The following is a 10,371-nucleotide window of genomic DNA, read 5'->3' as shown; positions in this document are numbered from 1 at the left end:
GTGACTAGATTTCTGCATGCAGCAAGGTTGTTTATAGCAATACAGATGGCTTGTGATTCAACCTTAATTTAAGTTTCTGGCTAGATCATGCTTTGTATCAACTGGAATTATAATTTTAATACCAGTTCTGTATTTAATTCCAAAACTGCTGGAGTTGTGTATTTGTTTACATATTTTGATCCATGATAAAATCTAAATGGCAGTAAATAAACAGCATCATGAAATCACTATTTATTTATCAGTACTAACAGAATTCATGTGAACTAATTTTCCAAAAGGGGAGTTAAAGGTCTTGTGAGTTGGTTTTATTTTTTCTTTTTATTATTATTAATACTGTATTTATTTTCAAGCATTTAAACTTTTTTAGCATGTTGCTGAAAATGCTGGATTTGTGATGAATACTGTTCTCACTTGTGCCTTTGTGTGATAGGCTTTAATTTAGTAAATACACTTCAGAAGTTATGGGCTCCAAGTACAGATATTTGCTTATAATCTTACCTTTTGGGAATAGCACCCTGTGGAAATTTTCTTTTCTCCTGTAAAATACAGTAGTTTATTAGTTTTGCTATTTTGCTCTACTATTTTTATAGAATGATTATTGTACATAGATACATTATGTAAGCATATACCAGGAAGAAAGAAAATTTGCTTAAGCTGTAACAACATTACTAGTACAAGAACAATGGGGTATGACTAAGCTATGAAAGCTGGAAATAAGCTTAGATTACATATTTTAATCATTGAAGAAGTGAGATTCTGCAGTAGATGCTTTGCAATAGATGATAGGGGCGCAAGAAGCCAACCTTATTTTAAGACACAACCTGACAGAAAAGTTTGACACACTGAAGAGGTGTCATGGGAGAAGAAGGCATGATTTTGGTGTTTTCCATGGTAGTTTACAATTTAAAGCCTGATGCTGAAAAGAGCCAGAACTATTTTAAGTATGAACAAGGAGGCTCTATCTTCCAGCCCTTTGATCTTTGATCTCTGCACCCAAATGAGGAGATGGCCTCAAAAATTGATAGTTTAAAAGCACTGGTTCAAAGACTTGGGAAAAAAAAAAAAAAAAAAAAAAAAACGGGGAAATAGAGGCATTTGAGGGCAGACATGAAGTGTAAAATAAGGAAGAGAAAAAGCAACAAAAAGTACTTGACAAAATGGTGCCTTTTTCTTTGTGATAAACCTGCTCTTAATTCTCTCCACTTAGCACTTTGTTTCAGATGAAGAAAGGAAATAGACTTGCTGAAATTCCTGTAATAATGATAGGCACAGGAAGCAATGCCCCGAAACTGACCTCTCTTTTTAGACCTCCAAGTCCAGAATATTAAAATTATTAGGCTTTTTGCAAATCAGCTGTGGCACAAAGCTTAGCAGATACTCCTCAGATATCTTTAAAAGCAGCATAGTGGGACGAATTTAGGCAAGTTCTTAGTATGTGCCTTTTTATTCCTGAAAGTGAAGTAAACAGCTAATAGGATTATAGCCAACCACCAGACTGTGAGCATGCATTAGCAATTTCAGTAAGATTAAACAGTAACAATGAAGGTTCATGTTTCTTAGGAAAAAAGGAAAGGAAAACACAAAGATGTGAATTTAAGAAAGCACATTTTAGTACCTTTATAGTGTATGTTATACCTTACTCCAAATTTAATGTAGGAACAAGAGGAGTTCAGGAGAGATGACAATTTCTTAAAAAATCTGTTATAAGGATATCAACTGTTATAATGAGGAAGAAGAAAGAAAATGTACCAAGATGTTTTTAGGCAGATTTAAAGTTCTCTATTATCCTTAAAACACACGGCACCATCCAAATTAGGCCAAATCATGACCGGTGTTAATCAATAGCCTAAGAATATAGTCCAATTCATAGAATAAAATATCTCTTCCTCTAGTTAACTATGTCAAAAGTTATCAGACCTTAGTGTTAGCTGAAATACAAAGCAGTAGTATATATTAATTCATCATTCTTTGTTGGGCTACTTCTGTTACAGGCCTGGAAAAGTTTTTCAGAAATTATACCTCATCTTCCTTACACACACTGTATCAGCCAGACTCCAGAGACCAAAGGGAAAAAATAATCTATCATGTATAAAAACTCTGTTTTAAACACAGCAGCAAGGTTCACAGTCAAACAGAGGTACTACCATTTGGAAAATTATCTAGTGTTTTCTTAAAGCTACTTGAGCAGACAGTGTGGAGTCATTGCCACTTGAGAAAATTATGCAAATGCCTTACACAAACACTCCTGACCATAAACCATGTACTTGTACTGAGCCCCTTTTGGTAAAGCACAATGGATACACTTCATCAGCAAAGCTTCAAGTGTAGTCATGTAAACCCCATAAACATTTGGCATGGCTAGGCTAGAAAGGAAAATTCCACATGCATTCACCTGAAATCTATCTGTCTCCCATGTAGTACAGTTAAGAATAAGACAGTTGCTAAAATAATATATGTAGGTGTTTAATGGACTTTTCTCCAGCTTAAGGAATGAAGAAATACATGTTCCCAAACAGTTAATTAGCTCCATTTTTAAATCTGTCCCATGTTCAGTATTTCATTGCAAGCACAGAAGTGAAAAATCTTAATATAAAAACTGCATAAATGAGCACTTGCACTTCTGTTGAACCTTCCATCTGGTGATGTTGGGGAAGCCCTGGAATAGTGGGAGCCAGACTGAAGAACCACTGCTTATTATTTTGAACACTTTTTCAGAAGTCACATTGAACCTAATCAGGCCACTTCCAGAGTAAGTTCAGTGAATGAGAAATTTACAGTTGGTAGTCAGTGAATTAACTGGTCTAAGTTTTAGATAGTCTGAATATGAGACTCAAATAATAAAACTCAGAAAATCTTAGTGCAACTATAGAAGAAAAAAAAAAGTTTCCACAAGCTTTTGTAAAATTAAACTTTTGCTTTTGGATAAATTACTAATCCACCAGACTGATCACTGTCACACCATGCTCTATCAGACATGCCCATTATATGCAAGGTTTAAGGAATTTTATTATGTGAAAATGACCTGTTTCTAAACCTTACTTTTGTACATTACTCCCACATGAATTGCATTATATATAATAATATGGACATTAACTGTGGGCCTGACATCAGAGGTCCTAACTGCCCACAGTCTTAGTGAGTTAGGTGAGAGCTTTAAATTCCCTATAGCCTTGATAATTAGACTGATACATTCTCATATGCAGTCATGCAAAGAGCATTGTGTTATAGATGAAGTATTCACAATAGTAAATGGATCTCTGTTATTTAAGGTCTGAAGAATTGGCATTGTCCTTTGCAGATTACTGCAAGAAACTTTGTTATATTTATCTTAGTGGAATTTGAGTATTGAAGAAATGTAAAGTTAGAAATATGCATGTATTTTCCTCATGGAAAGCTAGGAAATACCAAAAGAATCTGTCATATCAATTACAGCTAATGCCAAGCAGCTATTATTACCAAGAACTTTGCATTAGAGCACATAAAACTTGATAAATTCCCTAGTTTCTTAAGCTCAGCAAGCTATTACTTTAAATTAAAACATTTTGCTAGCCAGAATCAGTCTGTGCAACTCCAATGTCCTTACACAAAGCACTGTAAATACAAATGGCAGCAGTGATATAATAGGCAACATTAAAATAGGCCATTGTCTCATGGAAAAAAAAAAAAAAAGAAAGAAAGAAAAAAAAACAAAGTCTGCCTAAAGTTTTGCCCTTTATTCTTTTTTGAAAGGGACACCACCACCACCCCTCCAATTTTCCTATTTCCATAGTCAAACCTAAGACTCCACCAGCTCTGGTAAAACTGTTAAAATAAGAATCATTTAACTCTGTTTCTGTTTTTTCTCATTTGTGAGACAAGTATTTAACTCAATCCTACTGTATTCCTACTGCATTAATGTTAATGGATATGTCTCATTTAGTACTGTTAAGCACCTTTAGACTGCCAAATGGCCATGTACTGTTGAAGTACACTGTATAATTGTGACACAGTAACATTAGACAATGTCAGCCTGCTATTCCAAAATTCAATTCTGTGGTTACATGTCAACAGGACACAACATTACAAAAAGTGCCCACAGCCAGCAGGAGCCTTGGGAACTGCAGGTTACAGGGCAAACAGCCCAGATTAGAACCACTCCTGCACAAACAAACACAAGATGAAGGACTGCAGTGTAGCAGGACAAAACCACTTTTGAGGCAAGGTCTTGTGGAGAGATTAATTATAATACATACAAAAACATAATGTTTACTAATACCTAATAAATCATTAGTGGACGTAAGCAGGGACGTTACTTACTACTGTCCTGGATTCATGTTCTAAACTGTGGCTGAAATACAGAGTACCTCCTTAAACAGAACCATCATTGAATGGGTCGATGAACCATGTAAAAATAATACTTGTTTCCTAGCACAAAGAATCCCCAACAAAATGACGTTTGGTTATGCTCTCACACACAATAAGAAAAGTCTCTTCTCTATCTGCTCATCACAAGACAACATCCTATGATTGTATCTCCTCCACAGCACAGTATTACATGCACTGCAGCATAGCATTCTATCATCAGGTGTGGATTTATTCTTTATTCAAAAACAAAGACAATGAGATTGTCTTTGACAATGAGAACTGATTACAGTATGCTAATACAACTTAGCTTTTTGTAGGTCCTATTTCAGAGTCTCCATAAATGTTTTCCTAGTTCATCTTCTTTCCCATAACATGATGGTGCTGAAGCATCAGTATGAAGCATTAAGCTAAAGCCTGCGTTTCAGATCTAATTCTTGCTGAGGCAAGAATTCTGCTTCTTCCTTACAGTCCTTGCTCCACAGAAAGCTCCCTTGGTGTTTCCTTTATGCAACATAATCTGTATGAACCGAAACACCTTTTGCAGTTTAGAAGACCAAGAAAAGTTTTTCAGTCTTTCTTCAAGGTAGTTGGTCTGAGGAGAAAAGGTATCTCCAGTCTTTAAATAACAATACCTGCCTCTTTACTTCAAGATGTATGAAAGAAATTTCATGGCTGATCTGACTGGTACATTATTGCCCCTGCTCTGAAGAGGCTGTCTTTGGGCTGTCTTATGAATGTCAGGCACAAATAACTTAGCCTTGTGCCCTTTTTTTCCCTTCTGTATCCTTAAGAACAAGATACAAATCTGCTTGAACACGTTGGGCACCTAGCTGTCCAAACACTTTGAGGGATTCCTGAGTTTCAGCATTGCCACTAGTGTTGGGTTAGAAGCTTGGTTTGCTTCTCCTCCCGTATTTCACACAAGGCTTGGGGGTTGCAGTTACTGCTGGACTTCCACCTCCATGTGCTGCTACAGATGGACAACTGCAGTCTCAGCTGATGTTGCTGGTGTTGCTGTTCTGCCAGCCATTTAGGCAAGATTTTCATCTTTCCCTTTGTGCAGAAGAATCCTAAGAATTTCTTATAACACACAAGAATGGGAAGATCCAGTATGCTACCATCAAGAAACTTAACTAAGCACAGTTATCTTTTAACTTTTATATACCTATATATGAGGTATATAAAAGTTAAGTTGAGGTATATATGAGGTATATATTTATATATATGAGAAATCTGCTTTTTGTTTAGTTAAGTTTCCTTATATCACAGTCACAATTTACACAACAATAGAAAAATTAAATCAGCTATAGCTTTTTGGCTTTCTTTCAAATCCAAAGAATAAAAAAAATATGATGCTGTTCTGGAATCAGTCCTAAACATACATTCTTGGACTTGTTTTAAAATAGTTCTTTATTCCAAAAATAACTCCATATTCCAAAATTTTTGATTCAGTATGCGCTCCCCATCTTAGAAGCTTAAACAGCTTTTAAAAACTTAAGCTCTGCATGTATTCTTTGTTTCTGAAAGGTACTGCAAAGCTTTCATCTCTGTAACAGGTTGATTAAAACAAAACTTTTCAAGGCAAAGATTTAAAACATGATTCATGGCATAATGACTTTAAAATCAAATTCAGGTCTGATGTAAGTAGATGCACCATTGATTTTTTTTGTAATAATGACTCATACCAGCTCTGACTGTGGCTCTATTAGAAACTACAATCTTGATACCTTCATTACTGCAACATTGGCCAATTTTGTTTCCACCTTAACTTTTAATGGCTTCTGCCTCTGTGTTTTAGAGCAGTCTGAGAGTTAGCACAATGGAAGGGTCCGCAACTCATTAATGCACCAGAATTGGACAAAGGGCATCTGGCCTCAACTAGCACAGACTGTCTGTGAGTTCTTGTCTCTGGGGCTATTTTTGTCCAGTTTAAATGCAGTAGCATTCAGCTTCTGACTTGAATGATCAACTAACGATGCAGATTAAACAACACAGCACCACATATGTCTGTTCTCAAGCCTCTATATCCACAGGGTAGCAATGGTATCGTATCCTGCTATAAAGCTACCAAAAGACAGCAGCTGATGATGTCTTCCATAGAAACATAGTGAAGGGGAACACATACCCACACAGAACTATTCCAGTGACACCAAGAGTCTGACTGGTTACCTCTCTGCATGGTCTCAGCTCTGCCTGAAAAGCAATTTCCTTTAGAGAAGCTGCTTCTTTAGTCATAGATAGGCATGCAAAGAACATCTCCTTTAATCCTTTCCAGGCAGGCTGCTGGTGGGGACTGATCTGCCTTCACAGAGGGTTTTAGACAGGGTTTTCAATCCTATAAGCATCTCAAAAAATTGCACAATAAAGCAGCATTTGGACCAAGAAAGGATGATTATCATTTTGTTAATTTGAAAAAAAAATCAATTATATTTTCATTATTTTAACTTCATAAATGGATTTTATAAATAAATATAGCAATATATGTAACTGCCAATTATCTGTTTTTAGCAGAATAACCACGAAAGGGATAAAAAGGGATGATATACAGGATACATATAAAGAATCTGAATTAGATTAATATGGAATTATTCTGTTAGTTTACATAATACTCATTTATACAATTATTTTTTGAACTGTAGTAAAATTAATGCTGATGTAATGCTAAATGAAAATAGCTAGAATTCAAGCCTGCAAATTCCAAGATTCTTCCCCAACATCAAGCTTATCCACAGCTTAACTATTTAATGGTGCAACATTTTTAATAGCACATTGAATAATGTACCATGATTATAATTTAGAAATAAAAACAGAAATCAAAATGCTACTGAAGTACTGTATGAGTGAGTTAATAGTATTGTAAGAACTCTGGCTTCTGGAATTTCCTGAGTTTTGCGTGCCTGACTTTCTGACTTGGTATTGCACCAAACCTAAAAATTTCCTTTTAAAGAAAGGAACGAAGAAAAAATATACTTTGGGATTTTTCTACATGCATTTGACTTCCTCAACTCATCTTGTAAATTGCCTAAGTGCAGCTGTACACCTCTTTGTCTAACATGAACTAAACAAAGAGATGAGTTTATTAAGGCAGCCTCAGTAAAGAATAATCAATCATATGCCTTATTGCAGAGCAGTGTTCTCTAGTTAACTAGATCCACTTCATTTCACCTACTTTGTCTCCTACCATTTCTAATCATCATGAATTAGACAAGGCGTACCAGTCTGCTCTTTAAGTTCTAGTAGCTTGCTCTGAAAATTAAGACTTAAGTCAATAAATACCTTTAAAAATATGATACGCAACAGTGAATATATGACTGTGAATCTGGACAAGGTATTTATACTCTTCCTACTTAACGTCCCATCCACTCATTTCTTGTCTGTTTTGACAGAAGCTCTTCTCAGTAAGGGCTCTCTGTATACTTCTGATTCATGCTAACATCAAGGCCACTTCACAGCTGGTCCATAGAACATACCTGCCATAATATCCTCAAACTCAAGCCCTATAAGCAGTCTGATCCTAGGAGCTCTGTTGACTTTCAGCAGGACATTGTTATTTATTCCTTTGCTTAACATGAAGATGATCCAATGCAGATTACTACAGTGCAAAACAAAAACTTATGGCCAGACATAAGTTTTACTAGCTGGGGCACACTGGTTGGTCTCATTAACAACATCAGTGTAGACACAGCTTATGCGTTTGTCACAATAGGTAACAGAATGGAGCCCCCAGCTTCTGCAACTCAACAATATATGCCAAGAATCAGGGTCACACTCAGAAGGAAAGATTTTTTTAATTTTATTTTTTAACATGGATTAATTGAAAACACAAAAAACACTTGACCTCCTTTAAATAAATAGCTTTTTAACATTATTAAATAGCCTTTGTTGAGCTTCATGCATATACAGGTCAGACAGACAACCAAAGAAAATTAGCATTCTAACTGCTGTTTCCAGATAAATGCAAGTCAATCTGTTGAACACCTTTTAAACTGAAATATCAGAGGCTTCTTTCCTTGGACAGCATCAGACTCCTTGCAGAAATATTGTGTGATCCTCAAATGTGCTGTTTTACTGAAAAAAAGAAGACATAAACCAGTCTAGAAAGTAGTCTTACAATCTATGTTTATTTTGCTGGTCCCACATACAAAGATATGATATGAAATCTATCTGATGCATGATACAAGAACAAATAGCAAATGAAAACCAGAAGATCGTTTGTTGTATCCAGTATAAATAGCATCCAGAGGTACCAGAGCAAAGAAAATCAGACAGGCTGAAAATAAAATTTATAAGCACCACACAAGAGGTACTCTGCACAAAGAGTCATACATAGCATATGTGCTTGTAAATTTCATCCTATTTCAACAAATTTAATCGTGGATAAGCCTTCTGCTGCCACCTGTACAGAAACCAATGTTGCACATTGTTGCACTTCAGGGCAGTGAAAATAAGCAGCCTGTCGAATAGAACAGGCCTTTATTGAAAATGGGGACCCAAAATTTTCTCAGTAAGTTTTATCCACACTTATTCTTGCAGACAATAAGTTTAATTGTTACTCAGTGACACCCATTTTACTGTGACCTATCATGTAAACTGTGCCCTCTGTTGGACAATCCTATTTATCCAGTATAGAAACTACTCACAAGCATAAATTATAGATATTAAAGAACTAGCCTGCACTAGACTGAAGCAGTTGTTTCTAGGCTCTTGAGACACTGCTAGTTTGATGAGGCTGCTCAGATCATCCATCTTACACTGAAACCATTAATATTTTGTTCATGAAAACTTGATGATCCGTAGATCATGCACATCTACGGCATGCCAAAGTGTAGCCCTAGAGGACCACTGACACCTGGTGGTCAATTCAGTCCTTCCCAATAATATCTGCAGATTCTGCAAGCAATGAGCGCTAGCTGAAGTGAAGAGATGACTGGGGTTTGGGGTTTTATTGCATAGAACTATGCAACTTCGTTAATAGCCTGTATCACAGGGCATGGGGCTGGTAGGGTAAACTGAACTAGTACATATTGTGTAAATACGTGTGTTCTGATCTACAATTAACACGTTAAAAAAAAAAAAAAAAAGAAGGGGAAGGGGAAGGAATAAATGAAATGTAAATTTATCCTTCAGAGAGATGTCACATATAACAAATTTCTCTGTGACTTGATTGGATTATATTTTACAGACGACCTGTCAGAAACACATGCCAAATAAGTTTTACATTACAGGTCTCATTCTGTGTTTATTAATTTAGCATAATTTGTTGGTTACACCTAAACGCAGATGAACTGCAATGTACAAACAAATTCAGTTAAAGCTGCCAGAACATCAATAGTATTGTTGGATTAAACTTGCATGAAGTTTTTCTAATAGGGCAGATTAAAATCAACAAGTCCTTGAAAACAAATGAAATAGAGTTATATAAAACTGACTTATTGATTTAAAAAAAATGCTTCCTAGGTAAGAGTTTCTTATTAATGGAAAGGAGCTATGAGACTTAGGTTTTATTTTGTTAGAGAACTTAAAATATTATAATTTAAAATATTAAATTATAAGTAGGAGTATTCAACAATTTTACCCACTTTGACATTGGCAAGACAGTGAGACTGCCAGGACAGAAACTGCCTCTACTCTCCCCAGCAAACTTGAGTGAAGGTCTTCTTAGTGCTCAAAAGTAATTATAGGGGGTGTCCACAGCTACCAGCATGGGATAGAAAATGCTCTTAGGCCTGTAAGCACTGGTTGCTGACAAGCAAACACCAAAAGCTATGTTTTGCTTGTTGCAGTTATATACAGCTTATAGATATTCTGAGGCTTTCAAATGTTCATCAGAATACAGTAAAATTACTCAACTGCCATCAGAATTTTCAGCCATTCCTAATTGCTTCCTCTCTGCAAAATGATTCAAAGTCTACCTTCCAGTAAATGGGCATCTCTAACTGAAACAGGAGCTCAATTCAAACGTAAAAGAAGTGCCATTACCTACTGAGCAGTGAAAAGATCTAAGTGTTTTTCTATACCTTACCTACA

The sequence above is a fragment of the Aythya marila genome (genome assembly GCF_965140915.1).
Source record: "Aythya marila genome assembly, chromosome: 2".
NCBI lineage: Eukaryota > Metazoa > Chordata > Aves > Anseriformes > Anatidae > Aythya > Aythya marila.
This window is presented reverse-complemented; position numbering follows the sequence as displayed.